Raw genomic sequence first — 22,949 nt, forward strand, 5'->3', positions numbered from 1 at the left:
TCTTCCTTACTTCTGTCATATCCACAGCCCCATTGGAATTGCCAGCCTATGGCCTGCCTAGGATATTTGGCTCAGGTTTTCCCTGGAGGGCAGAATACTGACACAGAAAGAGCCATAATCAGCTTCTGCTCTCTCAGTCTCAGGAAATCAGTCACCTGGGAGTCCCTGGTTTCCTTGTCATCTCTCCAGAGCCCCCTAATCATGACAACTTCATTTATGAGACTGTCAGTGGTGATAAGCCAGCAACTTCTAACCATCCATCAAGAAGGACAACAACATTCTCTGGTTGGGTGGAGCAGTTTACTTTATCATTGGAGTCTTGATTTTCTATTTGCTCCCTTATGTTTTATACCGTACAACATAAATTCATTCATGACTATGGACCCTGGACTTTGATCACACCTACTTGGTACTCGCTGTCTGTATGCTCTAACAGTTTGTGGATATTCTGTCTCCTTCAGCCAACATGATTACACAGCATACCCAAAGCATTCAGCACAGTGCCTGACATCTAGGCCATCCACCAATGCTGGAGGGTTGACATTGAGCCTGGGTTTCCCACATGTACATTTTGTCAGCAGGACCTTGAGGTTCTCTGCTGGTTCCCTTGCTAGAAGCTCCAGGTACTATCTACACCCGCAAGCATGACCAGCCATGGATATGGTCAACTTCTCTTTGCCCTTACCCTTATCTGAAAAAAAGACTGCTCAAAACACTGAGTAGATAGCCCTTGACAGAATGCCAGGCCCTAATGCAGGCCTTGGGCAGAGACAGAGAGGAAAGGGGAAGAATATAAATTCCTAAAGATTTTCATTCCAATAAGAATAGCAGGTGTCTGAACTCTACAGAAGGGACCCCAAAGCCAGCAGCAATTGCAAGGATCAATCATGACCTAACAGGTCAGTGAGGGTTTAGGGTGAACTTGGCCCACACTGTTGTGCTGGGCGTGTTGGTGCTGCAGATAGAACACAGAACTAGACTGAGCATCCTCAATCCCTCTCTCATGAGTTGGTGAATTGGCACCTCCCTCCTAGTGCTGGCCCATCAAGGACACAGTGAAAATAATTTATGGAGAGATCTTTCAGGAGGATGAAAAGGTTAGGAAAATTTTATGCTCTAACAAACTTACTTATTCTTTCTTCTCCCTGTATATATGCATGTATTTGTGTGTTGGCATTAGAACCCTAATGCTCAGCCGGAAAGCACCAACAAATGAGGATCTGAAATCACTCATTCCTCAGCTGCCGGACTGTCTATGCAATATGAAATTGATCTCTTTTAAAGATTTGATTGGGCTGAGGAAGATGGCTCTCCAAGCTGAGTTCATCTGCCCTAATCAGCTGCATTTTTTTTTCTAGTCTCATTTAACTTTCTTGCCACAGAGATACAATGAGTGTAGACAATACAAAGGGGATGGAGCCATGAAGCCGTAGAAGGAATTAGAGGCTCCTGAGTGAAGAGGTAATCTGACTCACTGTTGACACTGCCTGTTGAAAGTATTTAAATAGCTGACCTACTGATGACCTTTAAATTTGAGATTTTACAGAAAACTTTAAAACCAAATAAACTCTGAACCAATAAAAATGATTTTGTAATTCTAAACTAATCCAGGAGGTCAGACTAGGAAAAGGTTGGGCAGGGACCATTACTGGGGAGGGAGCTCAAAAGACCGATTTTGTTTTTCCTATTTAAAAGCCAGTTGTTTTATACTAAAAAATGTATAGTAACCTGTTATGTGAAAATACTGGACAATAAAAGTACACTTGGAGGCAGATAGAGTATAGAGCAGAGGAAAATATTGTATTTTTATGTAGTATACCAAATAATGATGTATAATGTTGGAAAGGAAAGATTGGCATGGAGCATGATGATTTCATTGGGTAAGGGAGACCGGTCTAGAGTCCTATGATATGTAAAATTCAGATAGACAGAAAGGAAGCAGTTATTATTCTAGGGAAAGGAAAGTCCTGAAATTGGATAAAAGGAGAGGGAGCACACTGGAGATTACTGTATAGCTTCTGAGTTAAGTGATAAAGAGAATCAAGTGGTGGAAGGGTAATGTTAAGTGGATATTAACAAAATCTCGCTTCTTACACTGACCAAAAGAAACAAGGAGAAACAAAATAGAGAAAAGTATCACTACCTGACCTAGAGAATAGTCATTATTTTATTTTATTTTTATTTATTATTTACTTTTTATTTTATTATATATGACAGCAGAATGCATTACAATTCATATTACACACATAGAGCACAGTTTTTCATCTCTGTATACAAAGTATATTTACACCATTCATGTCTTCATACATGTACTTAGGGTAATGGTGTCCATCTCATCCCACCATCTTTTCTACCCCCATGCCCTCTCCCTTCCCCTCCCACCCCTTCGCCCTATCTAGATTTTGTCTAATCCTCCCATGCTCCTCCTCCCAACCACACTATGAATCAGCTTTCTTATATCAGAGAAAACATTCGGCATTTGGTTTTGGGGGATTGGCTAAATTCACTTAGCATTATCTTCTCTAACTCCATCTATTCACCTGAAAATGCCATGATTTTATTCTCTTTTATTACTGAGTAATGTGAATGGTCATTATTTTATATCACTAACCCTGAGAAATATGTACAAAATATGATTTGGTCCAAATTGAAATGAATCATCAAAAGCTAACAACCTATCCCCATTTCCTGATAGATCTATATTGTTATGGGAATATGAAGAAATTCTATATAATATTTTTAAAAAGATTATAATCTCAAATTTAATAAAGATTAAGTCCAGATATATGAACAGGATAAAAAGCAAATGCCATACCTTGCCTTCCCTTCCTCACCAAGGAAAGAATATATTTCCTTACTAGGGCAGGGAGAGAAATTGCATACTAATACATTTTTTTTTCTCTAACATGAATTTTTAATGGTGGCACAAGATGACTCAGTAAGACAAATTTTTCCTAATAAAAAAGTTCTGAGGTAGAAACATCCCTATTATATTTGTCTATACTATTAGGGAAAGATCAAATTTTTGTGAGCTCTTGACCCATTGAGTACTGGAGAACAGATTTGATCATTCCAATCCATCATTCAGAGTCCAGATAAAATTTAAAGAGAAGATTAAAATATCATACAAGCAAACTGAAAATGGCAAATAGCAAACTTGGAAAGAGTTTCTGCTATTAAAAAGTGATGAGCAAGAACACACAGCAAGCAAGCAAATGCAAGACAGGCCAAATTCTGCAATGGAAAAGGCACACATGAAAATGCATGGAAGTTTTAAGTTTTAAATGAAATTCATTCTCTAGAATAAAATTTAATAAGAAAATATAAGAAAAATTAAGAGGGAATCATAATCTCAGGATATTAAATAAAATGGGCTCTAGGAAAAAAATCAAAAGAAGGAAATAATGAAAAAACAGAGTTTTTAAAGAGAGAATTTTGAGAAAATATAAAATGTTTTAATGTGATAATGCCGGTGCATTTAAGTAACACAAGATAGAGCAAGATCATTGTTCACAATACAATAATGGAATCAAGGACATAGATATAGGCTTCCAAAAAAAAGAGAAAAGAAAAGAAAAGAAAAGGAAAAGAAAAGGAGAGAAAGAGAGAGAGAGAGAGAGAGAGAGAGAGAGAGAGAGAGAGAGAGAGAGAGAGACTCCAGACTGTAGAAAAAACACAAAATACCAAAAATAGTGATACTTGTAGAGAATAGGTAGAAAACATGCATATGTGAAATAAGGGGGCTTTAAGAAAGAAAAAAACAGAACAAATATTATAGAATGAGTAGGAAGACACAAAATAAAAGAAAAAGGTTAATGGAGCTTTCAATTGACCCACTGAATTTACCATAATTCATCAAAATTCCAATAAGATTTAAGACATACCCTATGAGTCTTCCAAATTTCAAAAATAAAGAGAAAAAGTGCTATCATCACTAAGGAAAAGTAACTTACAATAGGAAAAAAGCAGGGTGATCTCAACATATTCCAGAAGGAAATGGCATGATATCCAGAGCTTGAAGAGATGGCAAAAGGTGAAACAAAGGTTATATATCCAGCCAAGCTGAGTATGTGTTTCATGTGTGTTAACAATGGAAACTCAAATTCAAAGACTTAAGCATAGCACCCCTTGAAAAATTCACTTGAGAATAGTCTGAACTAAAAAAAAATATTCATAAATAAAGAATATTCAAGCAAAGGTAATGTTGAACATTTATATAAATGCAGAATTGAACCCAAGTAATTTTGCTAATTATGTTGGGAAAAAAATAAACATTTAATTGTTTAAAGGCAAGGTATGTAATAGAGAAAGTAATAACTGAAACATAATTTAATGTAGTAATAAAAATTTTACTAGAAATCCACACAAGACTACAACAGCAAAACCCAAACTGTGAAGTCTCAATGACATAATTTCTTCATCGATAATAGAAAAAAATCACCATTAGTTACTTTCTCAGTTTTCAAGTAATAATTACAAGTTTTGGTGCGTTTGTTAAACACATCCAATATTCACAACCAGAAGAAAGTTGCCCAACAGGAATTGTAAACACAGCAAAAAACATAGAGGCAAGTATGGAGCTTGTGGCAACTGTAAAATATGTTAACATAAAAGTAAAAAGTTAAAAAAAAAAAAAGAAGAAACATAACACAAGAGAGAAAGCATAAAAAAATAACATGGCAGAATATAATACCCAATATATATTTTATAAACAAAAGTAAGTTGCTAATTTACCTATTTGTGAAGAAACTATTAGGTTGGGGTTTATAGTGAACAGGCTTTGCCATTAACATAGACCACACATGATTGTGTCTTTCTGCAATCTCAGAATTTGCCAAATACTCGTGGGTCACCCAAAAGTCATAGGCCAGGCAAACATAGGTTCCTTTACTCTGATCTTCACTACTAATATCTCAAGTCACATAAAACAATTTACGTGTGTGTGCGTGTGCCTGCACATGTGTGCTATAGAAAGGCTATTGAAGACTTAAGGCAGCCACAGGGATCTGGGGGCTGAACTGAGAGCTAAAGCAAAGAGCAGATAGGAATGCAAAGAGTCACTGTAGATGAGATTTTTGAACCAGCTGAAGACTGAAGAACTTGTTCAGGGTGCAGAGCTGTCAAAGTGCCGGAACTTATTCCAGGCTATGGTCCAGACAGACAAACGGCAGTTTCAGAATGTCATCTTGGAGTGTCAGCTTGAGAGGTCAGTTTGCAGTGAACTGTGGGTGGTTGTCCCAGGCAGAAAGAACCGTGCTGAAGCCCAAGGATAGAGGATCAGAGGTTTGCTGCCATGGTGATGTTCCCAGGCAAGGCTTGGGATGAGGGAATAGGTGACGATGGGGTCACTGTGCCACCATGTCCAGTCTTGGGGCGCTCCATCTTTCAAGGACCTCAGGTGACAGACAGGGTTGCTTCGTTCAATGGACTAGTGTGTTCAATAAACTCATGGGTCTGATTTTTCTTAGGTAAGTCTAATATGCCCATGCACTCAGGTGCTTCTGAATACTTTTATCAGTTTACATGTGGCCATTTTTATCAGCACAATTAATTTATTAGTTTGTGCCTTATGGTTATTCTAGGCAGATGGTGGTTGTTGACTTGTAGAAACAAGATTTAGATTCATTCTACCTCAGCATTTGTACTCAAAATGAAGTAACTCATGGTGAACTACTGCTTTATAAAATGGAATTACTCAGGGTTAGGCAAGTCTGAAAACTACACTTTAATATGTCATATAGTTAGCACAGCATGTCACATAGCCTGCTCTTTTAGAAAAAGAAAACTCCAGTCTACAAAAAAAAAAATACCTATAAAGTTCATTAAGACTGAAATTCAAATGATAAGCCAACACATGGCAAATAAATGAAAGTACTGTTCCCAATGTATGCCTACTGACCTAGCTGAATTTCTACTCCGCCCTAATCTTGTTTATCTTTGAGAACAAAAAGCCTGAAGGCCAAATTTCCTCTTCAGGTGGGATTCACCAAGCCCCTTGGATCTGAGATGACTGCCAGAAAACACCAAAACACTTCTAATTTCATTACACAATCAAATTACCATATACCAAGTGTCCAACCTACCAGCCACCATGACAGGAAGCACCAGACCATAAAAAGTGGAAGAAGATGGTTGAGTTCTGGGAAAATACAGGAAATCCTCCCTTTTGTTAGATGATCCCTCCCTCTCATTCATTTTAACCTACATCTATGACTTCTCCATCCCAATAGGTTAAGTAATTGATTTGCAGGCCCAGCCTTTCCCTTCTCCCTTCTCTGATCAGTGAATAAACTTATGCTCCTAGCACTAACCTTTGGTTTTGCTTTTTGGCTTCTCAACACTGACCAGAAAGAGATTGCTGCAGAGGCAGGTTGTTTCTTCACCCTACAAATGGAGGGTGGAGTTTGTGAGTAACAGAATAATAAAGTGATATATGACTAATGTACAAGGAACTGTGGTTTCAGAAGCTGTCTTACAACTTTAAATTCCAAACTAAAAGATTAAAGGGGACAAAGAGAAGGCAATTTTATAGATGAAGATGTATCACTTAATAAACTTACAACTCTATTGTTTGTATCGAATAGAATAGAACTAAAATATATAAAATAAAAACGTTTAAAATGCAATGAAAGTTTTACAGAAACGCTCTAGGAGTAGAAAACTTCAATATTGTTCATAATGAAGTTTAAAAAGCCTTTCATATTTAAAATAAAATTTACTTGTTTTGAATTTTATAATCAACAAAGGTGTGATGTGTATTGTATCATTTCAAACACTATATAACAAACTTCCAAATATGGAAAACAAAATATACATACTTTTCATGTGTAAAACCTAGTTTTGTTTTTTTTTTTTAAATGCAGAAAACGTAGAGTTGGGTGGGATGTCCCAGGTGTACACATAATGTATACCCAGCTACTCAGGAGGCTGAGGCAGGAGGATCCCAAGTTTGAGACCAGCCTGGGCAACTTAGTGAGATCCTGCCTCAAAATAAAAAAGGGCTTGGATGTACTCAGTGGTAGAGTACCCCTAGGTTCAATATCCTGAACCACACACATACAAAATGTAGCATATGAAAATGTAAAAATGTAGAAAATGTAAAATATTTCAAAATTTAAATTCCCAAAATTACTCAAAATCTTTTAACTACAAAGAGAAACAATAATTGATAAACGAAAATATTTCTAACTCTAATTAAAAATCTAAGGTCACAGAATGTCAAAATCATGATTAAAACATATTAAATAACAATAAAGCATAGCCTTATGATCAAATTTACTGAATGAAAACATAATTGCACTCAGAGGAAGATTCAAAGCCTTAAACAACATCGGTACTAAATAAAAACTGGTATAAACCATATTTTATTCAAAAAGAAGAAGTAAACAAATTTAAGAAAAATACACAAAATAAATTATAGTTTTTTTTAATCTAAAAAGTAAAACAAATCCACTAACTACCAACAAATTATAAAATGCAAATACATAATACTAGAAGTAATATAGGGTATATTTCCAGATTTAGTAAAACTTTCATAATGTATATATGTTACTGAAACATCACACGGTACCCTATAAATATGTACCAATTTTATGCTTTTATGTATCAGTAAAAACATAAATTTAATTTATAGTTTAAAAATTATAAAAATTAAACAAAAGCTTGACTTGATACTTATGCCAGTAAAATTATAAATTGGGTAGGTAAAAATATTTTAAAGAAAAAATACACATTACAAAAATCCATCCAACAAAAGTAAGGACATTTAAATTAATGAATAACCACTGGGGATAAAATAAAAAATCAAGAGTACTGAAAAAACAAAAATAAGCCCCCATACTCCCCAAAAACAAAGTTCAGATGGTTCCAAACATGATTCATAGGGGCTGAGTAGTTTTTGAATGAAATACCTAATTCTGGAAAAATGAGGATTCTTCCCAATGTTTTCCTGAGGCCGTTGCCCTGGGAATAGCCTGGACTCATGGCCAGCCAAATCAGAAATAAATTTTAAGACCTTTATTTTTCTAAGCAGAATGAGGAGCCAGCAGAAGGTGGACAGTTAAATAAAACATCAGTTCACACCTATTAAAAGCAGTGGAGGCAGTTTCCGTGCCAAATTGGCTCGAAGAACTCGTGTGGCAGGTATGCTTTTAATGAAGATCATTTCTCCACCTTCCTGTTTTAATTTGACTTCTCTGGCAGACTTGGGCTTCCTTGGCATGGAGGAAATCTGCTTAACTACCACCATCTCAACCGTGAACCAGACAGAGCTGGATCCCTTTACCACTTGGGCAGTTTGGCTTCTGACGTGAACAGGAATAACAGGGTTGTTTCCAACCAGAGAGAGAGAGAGAGAGAGAGAGAGAGAGAGAGAGAATCCAGCAGGAAAAGAGAGGCTGCTGTGCATGGCTGGATAGGCCACGTGACATTGGTGGCAGAAGCTGTGCCCACACTAAGTCTAAACTGAATTATAAATGATAGCCCCTTGGCAGATGCTGGCAGCTAGAAAGACCGACTTTGTAAACATCTCCACGCTGAGTGGAAGCACTTCTGGAGCTGGAAGCCTGGCTGAGGCCTAGAGCCTCTGCTCAGCTTGAGAACAGGCTGAGGCTGCAGCCTTAGCCTCTGAGGCTCTCCATATCTAACCACACTTGTCTTACAGATTACATAAAAATTTCATGGCCATTTCATTCTTTTGCAAATAGGTTCACAATTATATCAGACTGTGGAATATCTCACAAGGCCTTAATCCAGGCAGACAAGTGTTTGCTGAGCATGTCTGTATTACTTTCCTATTGTGGCTGTAACAAATTACCAAAATTTGAGTGGTTTAGAATCAAACACACATTTTTTAATCATACATTTCAGGAGTTCATGAGACCAAATTGAGTCGTATGGCCTGAAATCAAGGTGTTGGCAGAGCCGTTTTTTCTTCTGGATATTCGAGAGGAGAATTCACGTCCTGCCTTTTCCATCTCCTAGAAGCTGCCTGTGTGCACTGGTGCACGGCCCCTTCCTTCATCATTAAATCACATTGTTCCAACCTCTGCTTCCATGGTCACATCTCTTCCCCTCATGCCAAACCTTTTAGAGGGACCCTAATGATTGTATTGGGCTCAACTAAAAAATATAGAATAGTCTTCCTTTCTCTGGATTCTTAATAAACACATCTGCAAAATTCATTTGCTTTGTAATTCGTCCTCAAATAACAGGGATTAGAACCTGGACATCACTGGGAGGTTGTTTTCTATCTACTACCATGTCCTCTGTGGACATTGTATGTGGTACCTGTTCTCTTAGGCACACATCAGTACGATTCAACAAGGCAAGAACTGACACAAGTTCATGTGTGATCAAGGTCTAGTGAAAAAAAAAAAGGTGGGAGGCGATGTCAAAGGAGAAGAGGACATCTTGTTTGAGAGTGTCAAATGTCTTGTTTGGGACATTCTGTCTAATGAGCTAGCACAGAGGAAAGGAGGAGTCGAGGAGCTGAACTGGATCTTGAAGGATGAGGGAGAAGTTTGCTTCCCTGGGTCCTAAAGGAAACCTTTATGGAGAGTTGTCAGTTAAAGATACGAAATATCAGTACTTTCATCACACTCCATGTGGAAGCACCTCCAGGTGTGCAAACAGCAAATAATTGTCCATTTACCGAGAAAGAAATCAGAGAGCTTAGCTTTAGTCATGCCTCTTACACTCCAACCCACACCCTTCCTCAATGCCTAGAGAAATCTATGTCCTTCAGAGTGCTCTGGGAGAAATTGGGTCAGGTTATGCCCACATAGAACCTCTCTCCAATTCCTCTATCCAACTGGCTGTCGAATATGGTAGCTACTATATGTGGTTGTTGAGCACTTGAAGTGTGACTAGTGTGACTGAGGAAACGAAATTTTAATTTGATTTCATCTTAATTGATTTAAATGTAAATGCAAATAGCCACATATGGCTAGTGGCCACTGTGGTGCACAGCACAGTTTCAGATATTCAAGCTGCATAAGGACAGCAGCCCTGATTTATTCAGGCTTATATCCCCAGTGCTATCGCAGTACTTGCCGCATGTTTTGCAATCAGTAAATGCTTCCTACTTGATTAAATGGAGAAAAGAGAAAAGAAATTATTAAATTGGAATGATCCCATAGCACTAAAATGGAAAAATAATAATTCCTTGCTTGAATTCTGTTTCTACCTCTTAGTAGATGTATAACTTTTGGCAGTTTCAAGTGATAATAAATAATAGTAATAATTGCGAACATGAATGAAATATTCAGTGTGTGAAATTCTTTATGAGAATTAGTTGGTTTGATCCTTCTAACAAGTCCATTTGTTGGTTGAGAAAAGTGAGACTATGGAGAGATTAAGTCAATGGTTTCAAATTGATGGTTATGACCCATTGCTAAGTAGAAAATAAACTAAGTTGGTCCCTATCAGCCTATGTATGTATGCATATATGACACATACATATATGTGTTTGTACTTATATGATCATTTCTATCTATATATGTACAAATTGTATTTGTACTATATGCACATGATTAATTATTGAAAAGGGTTTAAATCCATTGAATTAAGTAACTTTGTCAAGGTTGTTCTGCTAGCTATGATGAGTTGTCATTTGTACCAAGCTATCTGACTTCAAGCCTTATACCTTAACTGATGTACTCTTCAATGATGTAGGATTTGATAAGAAATGCATTTACATTTAAAAGAACTGAATTACATATAAATCTTAAGGATCTCACCCATCCATAAGGTATGGAATATTCATGTGCTCTCTCTCTCTCTCTTACTTTGAGTAATGCCTAATACCTTTTAGATTTAGTCTATTGTCTTTGGCTAAGGACCAAGGAAAATTGATCCTAATTTAAATGTCTCTAAATCAACCTAAACTATTCCATTTTGGCAGAGGTTATTAGGATTCACCAACAAGTACATTTTTTTCCTATGCATACTGGATACACCACTGGTGTCTTCATTAATCTTAAAGTTAAGTAGGGCCAGGTATTGAGTTCTGGCCAAGGTGGTGGGGATAGGAACATTGAGTACCATTTCGAGGACTAACCACTAAAATCCCCCACATTGTAGAACAGGCTCATCAATAGGCTGAATGGATAGAATAAAATGGAATATTTAGAAGCCTAAAGGATGGCAAAGCCCCAGACAGAAGCTTTGGCTTAAATGATGGTATGGAACACAGCCCACTCTCCTCTTCCCTCACCCTGGTTTGGACTCCAGTATGAGAAATAGCACTTTGTTGTATTATGCCTGCAGAGATGTGTTATTCCAATTGCTAACTCATCCTAATATATTCCTTCAGTTGGTGAGACACATAAAAGAAACAAATCTGATGTGTCTTTCTACTGCCAGCCCATATCCACTGTCATACTAGTAAAGGAGGAGGACTACAATAACGACCATTAACTCCTGGGGTCAGGAGCAGGTAAGTAGTCTATATGATAGCTCACCCCAATTGTTCAGGCCATCAGAAGAGAAGGGCAATGAGTATTCAATCATCTTAATACCATGACCTTCAATTTGCATAGTAATTTTCAATCTCTAAAAAGTGTTTTTTTAATACATTATTTCACTTGATTACATTGAACAGGAAGAAGTATTCCCATTCTGCTGATGAAGAAACTAAGGTTTAAATATCATAATATTTACTTAGATATTTCACATGTACATGAAGAGCAAGGCCTATGATTCACAGTTATATCTGCAAATTCTAAACTCAGTGACTTTCTGGGGAGGAGATAAAGACGCAGCTCATGTCCTGAAGTCCGGGTTCAGGATCGTCTATATGAAGCAAGCTCAAGCTCCCTGATACTTGCAAGAAGAAAACCCTAAATTACATCACAGTTTTTCTTGCTTTGCAAAGTATTCACAGAACTATCATTTCATTTGATTCTCATAATAGCCCTGGGAGGCATCAAGGCTGATATTATTATCCCCATTTTACAAATGAGGATTCTAAGGTTTAGAAAGACCAAATAATTTTTCCTAGGTACATAACTTGTCACTGAGAGAATAACAGAACCCAGGTCTCCTGACCCCCAGATCTAAATTTATTGCTAGATGGTATTTCTTTGCTACCCCTTATCTTAGAGAACATCTTGTCTAGAAATGATGTAGTTCCTCACTAGCCAAAGTTTTGTTTTCTGGGACTTAATAGCTTTGTATGAACTGAACATTTTTCTCACTTTATTTCTAATGCATTTAGTTCAGGGGAAATCAATAATTTTAAAGAAGATGGAAATGTTCCTTAAGCTACTAGTTGTTTCTTTTCTTAATCTTTCTTGATGTTCATCATCTGGGACCAAGGAACATTTCTGTTTAGTGCTGCAGCCTTTGATATGGATGGGATGATGTTGCTATGGAGAGTTGTCATTGCTGAGGGAGGGCTAAAGAGGGGAGAGATCAAGAAAAGAGGGACACACATCACAGCCCGTTGGGAAAAAAAAACCAAAGGCTCTGATTTTTCACATTGGAATCTAAGAGTTGTTTGGCAAGAAAAGAAGAAAAACAAGCAAGAGACGGAGGGTGGCCTCCTACAAGGCACGAGGTCATTCTGTTGCCTCGGGGATCAGAGAAGACCTAAGATCATTTGGGAGACAGAAAACCACAGGATGATTCTCAGTGATATAACTCAAGAAGAAATGGACATGCCACACTAAAAGAAGTGCTGACAGGAGGTGTGAATAAGGCAGGACAAGCAGAGAGCATGGTGGCTGAGTGCTGGCCATGACCACTTCCTAATCCACAGAACCTGCAAATATTGCCTCATATGGCAAATGAGATGATTCTGTTAAGGGTCTTGAGCTATTCTGGGTAATTGGGGTGGACCCCAAATGCAATCACACATATAAGAGAGAGGCAGAGGCCCTTTTGAGACCTATGTTCACAGGAGCAGACAGATATGCATCAGGCAAAGATGCCAACAGCCACCAGAAGGTGGAACAAGGAAGGGTGCCCCACTAGAGCCTCTACAAGAAGAATGTCCCTTGGCTTCTAACTTCTGGCCTTTAGAACTGTGATAGAATACATTTCTGTTTTAAGCCACCAAAGTTGTAGTAATTTGTACTGCAGCTCTAGGAAACTAATATAGATGGGTTACATCAGCATTTTGAACCAAGAATCGAAAGTCTGCAAAGAGGAAAACCCCAGAGATCCAACCCTGGCCTCTATCCAGACTGCATAGGTAGCCAGAGCCTCCAGTATGCAAGACCGCAAAGACAGCAGACTCATATTAGTTAGCTCAGAAGAAATTCCAAAATTGAGTTTACTGTGAAACTGAAATGCGAAGCAGAGGGATTCTGGGTTACTTTGGAGATTGAGATAGTTGATAGACTAGTGAGTAGCCACCAGGGTTTTGTAGCTAATGAAAATAATGCAGTCATGATCTCTATAGCCCTCCCCTCAAAATACACACACAGACCCTTCCCCCTGTCGTAATAAAACTCTTAAACACACAGCCCTTGATGTTTCATTCTGTGGGCAGGAGAGAAGTCCAGGAATTTGAAAAGTCAGATTTGCAGAAAAAGAATTTGAAATAATGTTACCCAAAGTGTATAAGGAAGGTTTGCAGGTAATTGTTTATTTAGCACAATAAGGTCAAAGTTTATTAATAGGAATAAAAATGTTATTTTATGCAGGAACAATGAAGGTTTTTTGTTGTTGTTGTTGTTTGTTTGTTTTGCTTTGTTTCTTTTGCAATAACCTCATCCTTACAGAATGAGATGTAACTAATTTTTTAGACATTCTGGGTGTTTTAGTCAACTTTTTCACTGCTGTGACTAAAAGAAACCAACCAGAACAGCTGCAGAAGAGGAAAGGTTTATCTAAGGTCTCACAGTATCAGAAGTTTTAGTCCGTAGAAGGTCGGCTCCATTCTCTAGGGCCTCAGGTGAGGCTGAACCTCATGGTGGAACATGTGGCAGAGAGAAGCAGCCCACAGGAGATCAGGAAGCAGAGAGATTCCACTCACCAAATACAAAATAGATACCCAATAGCCCCACCCAATGAACCACTTCCTTCAGCCACACCCCACCTGCCTCCAATTACCACCCAGTTAATCCCATCAGGGATTAATTCACTGATTATGTTAAGGGTATAACCCAAACATTTATCCTCATTGTGTCGCACGTGAGCTTTTGGGAGACTCCACATCTAAACCATATCACTGGGGATAGGGAACTGCAACTTAGAGAAGACCTTCTCTGTGTGCCCTGCCTACCCCATGTCTACCCGACAAGGACATGGGACTTCATTTTCCCACTTTTGAGCAAGCAAACTAGGCTGGAGAGGAAAGACACTCAAGTTACAGTAAACAATAGAAGTAGGACAATTTACACCTCAACTGTTGAGATTGAATGCATTGTAAAGGAGGGGTAGTATGTCAGAAAATGAGAGTGGGAAGAAGGGATTGGTGGGGCAAAGTTTAAGAGAGATAGAAGATGCAGTCTCCTTGAGGGGAATGGGGAGCACTCCTGGAACACCCTCTGGAAGCTCAGGACATGTCCATGTAAGGCACTTGATGGTCTGCCCAGGAGGCCTGGCTGTCTCCTAACTGAAGAAACACGATACATCAAGTCTTCAGCTCCTGGACCAGTCTCAGGCTCACTTCTATGGCACCCAAGCCTATGACTAGAGCCTCTAAGTGAAAAATCTCTTGAGCCTTCTGCAGAGTCATGGGGTGTGTGTGTGTGTGTGTGTGTGTGTCCTTTGCAGAGGAGTGACCAAATTAGTGCTGGAACATGGAGAGTGTTAACCCCTTCACAGACTATAGAATGGGGGATAGGATGAGAAGGAATGAGAGGAGGAACATGTATCCATGATAGACCATCCAGTGGGAAAGCCCATAAAGGTAATATTTCCAACTTCTTAGAAAATAACCTAAAAAGAGTAGTTATACAGATTCTATACAAATTAAAACAATCATTAAATCCCATCACACTTCACCATGCCCCTTGGGAGCATTGTAATCAAACAGCTAGAATCCCAGCTCCAGTACTCAACTGTGTATCTTTAGGAAAGTTACTTAATCTCTCTGAGTCCCACTTTCCTCTTTGAGGAAAAGAGCCAGTGAGGACTCCCCATAGTTTCAGAACTAAACAAATGAGTAATGTCACATGCTTAAAATAAAGTCACCGTATCAACACTGAATCCCTTTGAAAGCAGCACTAACTTCCATATACCTTGGAATCCAGCTGATATCCCAGATGACCTTCTTGAAATGGGGAACTCAGAATTGACTCTGTTATTTTTAATCAGCAGCAGCAATTACTCCTTCCAAATATCTTGCTTCTGATGCAAATTTGAATTGCTGTGGTCACCTCCTAAACTAGACTCTATGGAACATATTTTTCTTACTGTTGAGAAATCCTCAATTTAAAACTGGACTGTCAATCCTTCCATTTGTTTTCTTTTACCTTCATGGAAATCCTACTAATCATTCATAGCAATTTGCTCTTATTACCGGGGGTTGGAACGGAATAGTCAAAAACTCTTGTTTGGAACTCTCAGAATAAAAGGAACAGGGAAAGTGGGATAACTCAGAGCCCAGAATTTTCCTTGTGGCTGCTCCCAGTTCCTCTCCCTTCAAGCTTCCTTGCTACTAAGGACACAGGCAGAGTTAACAGGCCACAGTGGGCCTCCCGCCTGTTTTCTGCCATGAAGAGAGACACACAACAAGATCACCAGTCCTTGCTGACTGTCCCTTTCCATTTCATTAAGTCAGTGGGAAAAAAAAGAACTATTTTTTCTTTTAATTTTAATATTGTCAATTGCAATAAACTCAACTAAGTTACACCAGCAGACTGCCTTCTGTTTGTTCGGGGGAAATTAAGTTGTAGTCTTCAAATCCTGCCTTAACTAGATATTTGGCTTTTGGCATAAGACTAACAGCCTCTCACTACACTAATGAATTCTGCTGGCTGCTAAAGGTCTGGCGTGGATGCTGAGCTGGTGGGGCTATTTGATTCATTTAATATAAGTGTCTCCTAATACCATATATAAACAAAAGGACAAATACCTTCTCAGGCATGGGAAGTACTTAATGACATCTGACAAGATAGTCATAGCAAGTTTGTTGACATACTTAACCAGAGACCCAATTATATTTAGACAAACATGCAGGTGAGACTTAAGTGTTTCTCAACCAGTTGAGAAGAGTAAAACTTTATTACGTTGGGGCTCAGTTTTGAAATACTATGAAGAGAAGGCAGCCAGACAGCAAAGAATGCGGGTCTTGTTTTCAGGGATTCCTTGGTCTCTTCCTGGGAGTTCCTGATCCAAGGGTAGCATCTGGGTTGTTGGCCTTGCCAGGATGGCAGCCATGGCTTGGTGTCCTGGTCATGTCTGGGTCAGAATGACAAGAGGAACGTAACCATGGCTCTCAACATTTGTCATTCCCAGGTTGGGAGAAACAAGGAAAGGTAGAGTAATCCGAATTCAAACCACAAAGCCACAGGCTTAGCGAAACATCTTAAACCCAAGAAAAGAATAGTGGGAGCATGTCGGCTGGTAGGACCCCACAATTCTTTTCTGAAATGACCTTCTGACCCTTGCTTCAAGGTTCTGGAATTTAAAGGTAGTCATCTGAGACAGAGTGATTGACAAACTCCTTAATCCAACTGGCAGGTGATGATTAGATTCTGGGTTGTTTCTCATTCTGGTTCTCATTGCTTCCAGCTCTATTGCAAATCTTAGCAGTTGTCTTTGACCCCTTCCACTTCTAACGCTCCTCCTCCAAAGTGTTCTGAGTAGCTATCTCTCTGCCAGAGCATCCTTCCCCCTGTATTCTTCCCCCAAACAACTCTGCTGACCCAACACCAAGAATTTCCTGGCCCACCTTCTGCCCGTCTGAGTGAAGTACTATTCCATCTCCTGTATGTCATCCTTCAATTTTAAGTTTACCTGTTGGTATTGCCCACTCCAACGTGAGTTTTACAAGGAAACCTGGAAGCTTTGAAACCATGCCTACATTGTCCCCTGCTAGATCTCTGGTTCCTTGCAAGATTTATGGCATATACTTACTACATATTTGCAGTCTAACTGGGTAACAGAGAAGCCATCTATCTAGAAGTCTGTGTGTATTTGTGGCCAGTGGTGGGAGTTAGGAAGAAATAAGACTGCAAATCAAACTACTGATGGTTTTATTCCCTGAGCACAGGCCATCTCTCATAATAGATTGTTGAACATTTGAAATATAAAAGTTAAAACAGTTCTCACATTGTTTTAACTGCTCCTAAAAAATAAGACTTGGGTCAGCATGCCTCCAACCCCTATAACTTCTTAAATAATTAGGTTTACCCATCGCAGCTGTCTCGGCTCAGGGTATCCCTCCTAACACTCCACAGCAGCCCTCCCTCCATGCTCGGGTTGTTTCCTCTGTCCAGTTAGCTTGATTTGCTCATTAGGCTCAGCTCCTGCGTCTTGGACGTGGGCTCTATTCTTTGGCTTGGGCTGAACAGGCAAGATTTTCCCTTCATCAGGCTAATGAAGTAAGAGTCTTATGTCATCATTAGTGCTGGTGTTAATCCAAGCAGAACTAATATTGGTGTTGTTCCAAGTGGAATTAGTCAAGCCCAGCCCCCAACAAGCCAGATGTTAGTCAGGCATTTCTTACCGATGTTAATGAATAATTCCCTTGAGTTCTACAAACAGCTGAGTCCACCAAATGAACTTTAGGGACCTAGAAGAAAACTGTCTGCCTAATTGAGATTTGTCCTAGGCAGCTACCCAGGCCTTAGAACTTCTGAACTGAAAGCAACAGCAAGTTCCTTTTTCAGATAGTAAACGACTCCACTACTTCCCACTGTCCAAAGAGACGGTCACTTTGGGCCAGCCAACAGGCCCAAGAGGTTTCCTAGGAAGTTTCCCTTTGTAAACATCTCTCTTCTTCTGTGTCTGTCTCAATAACTTAGTTCGTAAGTTGTGCATTTATTTCCTCTACTGGACTGTGATAGTCAGGATTGTCTTCCCATTTCTGTCTCTGGCACCTGGTACAGAAACCACTTAACCGTTCTCTGGACATAAATAATGATAGAACCTCTTTCTGAGATGGTCTGCTTCATCTTCCAGGTTCACATGGCTTTTCTCTCACTCTCCATCAAGTAAAATTTATCAGCTCTAGTCTTTCCATTTGTACTTGATCACTGCTCTCCTAGGAATATGATAATAAGAATAGAAACCATTTATAGTAAGGGCCAGACACTGGGCTAAGACATTTGCATGCATTTTTCAACGACCGGTGAAAGCAGTAGAGCAGGACTTTTAAAATGAGTGTCCAAGGATTGGAAGCAGGATAGAGAGGAGTTCCAACGCTTAGCATCGGCCCAGAGGAGACCCAAATGATAATCAGGGCCAGCTGTTGACAGAGCAGTCCAGTCCACAAGCAATCAGCTCACCTGTTCAACAGGAAGTCACCCACCTACCCTGAAAAAAAATGGGACAGATGTCTATAGAATTTTTCTTTTTAAGCAAAAAAAAAAAAAAAAAAAATCCCAAGAGTACAAGAATTTATAAAGGATAAGCTTAAAATATTATGGGGGAAATAGAATAGGGAGGACAAGGAGAATAAATGAAAGCCTTTTAGAGAATTTTCAGGTTTGCTAAAATAATGAAGACAATTCACTAAAGAGACTATCAAAAGACAATTTGCAGATGTTTAATTATGACTATTGGCAGCTCTACAGTTGAATTCCATTACTCCAGCCTCCTGCCATGTTAGAATGTCTTCAGGCTCTCCACTGCCTCTCAGTTACAGTGAGATGCATATAAATGTGTTTTAATTAGTGTCTTTTAATATGGATACCAAGAGGATTTGCCCTCCTGTGGCTCTTCCTCTATCCAGATGTTCAAATCTTGTCTGAGATGACTCAGAGTTATTGGCTCCCTCCTCCTGGGCTCCTCCCTTTTCCCAGTCCCACCAGGAACCTAGAGATGAAGCAGAACTTGGACTCCTGTAATGGAAAAAGTGAAGCTTTATCAGCCACCCTCCCCTGCATGCTGGAGCCCCGTTCCCAGTGACTCCACACAGTACACAGGCAGACATCGACCTCACCCTGACCTTTCCCTTCCTCAAGTCTCAGCTCCCACCTTGCAAAGAGCACAAGGATGTATCCCAAAGCCAAGTTTGGTTTTGTCTTGAAGCAGCACTGCAAATATCTTTATTCTCCTAGTATCTCTTCCACTTTATGTCCTTTCTCTCTTCGGCCCACAGTTTCCTTTTCTTCTAATTGTCCTTGTTAAGAGTGACTCCAATTTTCAGTATATTCAACCTGAAGGACTCAGTTGGAGATAAACCATCTGGAAGTAAAGCCATTTATACTAGTATTTTCTTAAAGAACATTTGTGTTGGGGAGAGTTACAACTAAAGGTTCTTTCCCTGGGTCAATGCCCAGTAGTTTCCAAATGCCAGACTATGGCAATAATAATACATCCACTTATTGCCAACCCTGTGCTCCAAGCACTATACTGAGCTGGACTCTTCTCATGTAAGATCTATAATTGAATGACCCTATAAAGAAATATGATCATCTCCCATGTTCTTAATGAAGAAACTGAGGCTCATTGATGTTCACTGACTTGTCTTAAAGTTATACCATTGGATGAGTTAACTCCTCCTCACTGTGTGAAGCAACAGTTCATGCAGGTATCCCTGGAGGAGCTAACCCCAAACTTCTACAGGAATCTCTGAGAGTAGTATCCCTCCTGAAAAAGCAAGATTTTCCCCTGGAGCCATAGAGGACTATGGCCCATAGTCACTCTATGTTCACCTCATGTCAATCCTGCTCTATGTGACCTAAAGAGTAACACAGGAGATATTCTCTGTTAGAGAAAAATGCCTTATTTTGAAAACCTCCATTGTGTCTTTAGTTTTTATACTTATTACCAGGTCATTCTCTTTTATCAGCTCTTTCAATCTTCTAGTTTCAAATTGAAACATAGCCCATGATGCTATATGACACTTTATAAAAATAAGTGAAAGACCAAGGTATTCTTTGAAAAGAATGGTTTCTCAAATAGGCCTAGAAAACTAAAGACATTGTTAAAACGCTAGAAGAAAATTGTGTTTCTTTTAAGACCATGAATCCTTCAAGTTCAAGATATTCTTTGGGCATCTATATGGGCCAGCATGTTTGTCACGTAATTTACACGTCATTACACTTAATCTTCCCAATGCTAAGGAGTAATTATGATTATGTTATTGCTAAGAACACTGAGGCTTGCTAATGAATTTGGTAGCTCAGAAAGTCTAAATCCTTGTCACAAAAGCATAATAACTCCTTCCTGAGAGAATTCTTTGATGGCAATGCTTGTTCCACTTAGCTTGGTGGCTCTTCCTCTATCCAGATGTTCAAATCTTGTCTGAGATGGCCTTAACTTCTTGATTGGCCAACTGTTGGTCCAATGCCTGGTACCCCAGGGTCTTGAGGTGTCTGTCAAGCCTGCTCATTCCTGAAAGGATCACATGCCCCCATCCTAAATGAGCAAGTTAAGAAACAATTATTGGTGTTAGACCACAGTCCTGGTCTAAACTATACTCTTAAAACTAAATCTAAGCTGGGTTTGGTGGCACACACCTGTAATCCAGAGGCTTAGGAGGCTGAGGCAGAAGGATAACAAGTTCAAAGTGAGCCTCAGCAACTTAGAGAGACTCCGTCTCTAAATTTAAAAATATATATACATATATGGCTGGGAATATGGTTCAGTGGTTAAACACCTCTGGGATCAATCCCTAGTACCAAACAAACAAAACAGAAAACTAAATCTAACTCCAACTTGAAATAGTCTATCTCACAGGCTCTTTTGCCATCCTCTGCCATGCCAGCTATGGGATCTTAGATGTTACAAAGTTTCCACTAACCTCCCTGTGATCCTCCAAGGTCAAGGTTTAGAACTGGCAACACTTAGGGTGATTCTGGCAAAAACAGAGGTAAGGGGCAGAACCCCTGCACACCTCCTTCCAGGAGAGGAGGAAGAGTCAGGGAGAAGATGACAGCTGGTGTTTGGGCTGAGAGTTGATCTGAGCCTACTTGAGAATTGCAGAATTGGTCCCCTCCAGGGTTCATGGACAAGGGTTGGGCTTTGCTGCCTTGCTAGGGAACATTGTTAACACTGCAGCCGCTCAGAGTGAGGGACTTTCAGGGAGAAGGAAGAAGGCGCCAGCATGGCAAGGATAGAAATTGAGAATAAACCAAGGACTAGAGGCTTTTTATGTTATTAATTTAAAGTAAATGATGCATTCTGGCTGTCAGGCCCCAAAGCAGATGTCTGTGGAAGTGTAAGGTCGTTCAAGAGCATAGAGTTCTAAATGAAGGTTATAAATATGCAGTGTTGTAATCTCTTAGTTATATCCTTATTCCTTTCCCTCCTGCGTCCTACTCTAGGTCACAGGAATGATAGAATGTGAGCAAATTGTGCATAGATTTCTTATTCCTATGTGTCTCTACGTCTTTCTTTACCCCAAACTCTTATTCTCACCAGTACCTATCCATAGACCCATCCTGGTGTTTTCATCAACCTGATTGGGTCCATTGCTTATATGTGTTCTTTAATACTTAATATGTACTATGTAATATCATTACCAGTTGTATTTATGAAGTTCCAGTTTCAGGCAATGCTCTAGTTATGAAAACAATAATTTAAACTTTTTCCATGTATAGATGTGTAAACACATTCCCCAATCCTCAAATGTATTTTCCATTTGCATCTCTTCTCAGCAAAAATCTAAACATTCATCTCAATAAAATGACTAACATATGCTGAATTTCAAAGCCCCAGAGATCCCTCATCTATCCAGACACAAGAGAGTCCCAACCAAATACACCTACAACAGCTCATCATCCACAGTCCACCTCTGTCCACCAAATCACTGGACCCAAATGCCCTCAGTTCCCTCTCTTGTCTCTGCAGACTGTCAACTCGCCAGGCTCCTCTGATCTCTGCTCTCCTTTTCCTCCAAATTAAATTTCAACTTTTTTTTTTTGTAAACCCCTGTGAAAATGACAAGCCAGTGCTAGAGCTGTCTTTTAATACACAAAAGCATAAATAATGCCATCCATCAGGACTGTCACTCAGAAAGATAGATTGCTAGTTGTCCAGACCCCCGAATGACACCAGAGCCAAAGTTAGAAAGTGTCTCTTTTCTTTTCTTTAGTCTCTCTCTCACTCACATGCTCGTTCACTCTCGCTCTTTTTTTATTTGCTGGACTGCTTGATTCTGATTAATGGTCCTGTCAGGGTGGGATTCCACTTGCTTGGATAATGAGTCAAGAATGTATTCCCTGTCACAGGCACAGCAGATGTCAGGGGCAGAAGGGCTCAGGGATGCCAGAAACAATATACAGTTTCTTCCTAGTCCCCTGACAGGCCAATATGCTGCACAAGGTCTAATTTATGTAGACAAAATGCAGGCGGGGCTGCAGCAACCAGAAAACTGCCCCAGAAAGCCCCTGCTAAGAGGTAGCTTGCAGGCAGGGCCCATTGGCCAGGGCAACCAGACGCAGACTGGTAATGAACATCAGCAGCAAACTCTATAGTGCTGCCTGCAAAGGCCTGGACACATTGAGAGGCCCGGGACCCCTTTGACTTCATTAAACTGCACTTTATATCATTATGGGAAGAAATCAAACAGGGCAGAGGGCTTCTGTTTCCTTTAATGGCTTGATTAGGTTATTCACTGCTGGGCTTGGCCATTATCATACTGCAGCCGCTGAAGGCTGCTGAGAAGTGTCAGTTGCTCCAGCCAGATGCCCTCTTGGGTTTGACTGGACTAATTTGATCTCAGAAGTTTGTGCACCAGCAAGACTGTCATAACTCCCCACCATTCCACCAGTGCTCCAGGAGACAGAGCTGCTCTTCAGCCAAAACTTGGACACTTGGTCTCAGCCCAAAGGTGGACATGCTTGAAAACAATCAACCTGTCCACATAGATTTTGCACATATGC

General features: G+C 39.6%; 1 long non-coding RNA gene across 1 annotated transcript in view; it reads right to left on the minus strand.

Moving 5' to 3' along the window:
• Positions 1-18,648: 18,648 nt before the first annotated feature.
• The window catches only part of LOC120884110 (uncharacterized), a 75,169-nt gene continuing 70,868 nt past the window's right edge, over positions 18,649-22,949 (minus strand). The window contains exon 4 of the long non-coding RNA XR_013430536.1: positions 18,649-18,959. This is a non-coding gene — a long non-coding RNA (uncharacterized LOC120884110). The remainder of the gene's footprint in view (positions 18,960-22,949) is intronic.

Source organism: Ictidomys tridecemlineatus, chromosome 14 (assembly GCF_052094955.1).
Source record: "Ictidomys tridecemlineatus isolate mIctTri1 chromosome 14, mIctTri1.hap1, whole genome shotgun sequence".
Lineage (NCBI taxonomy): Eukaryota > Metazoa > Chordata > Mammalia > Rodentia > Sciuridae > Ictidomys > Ictidomys tridecemlineatus.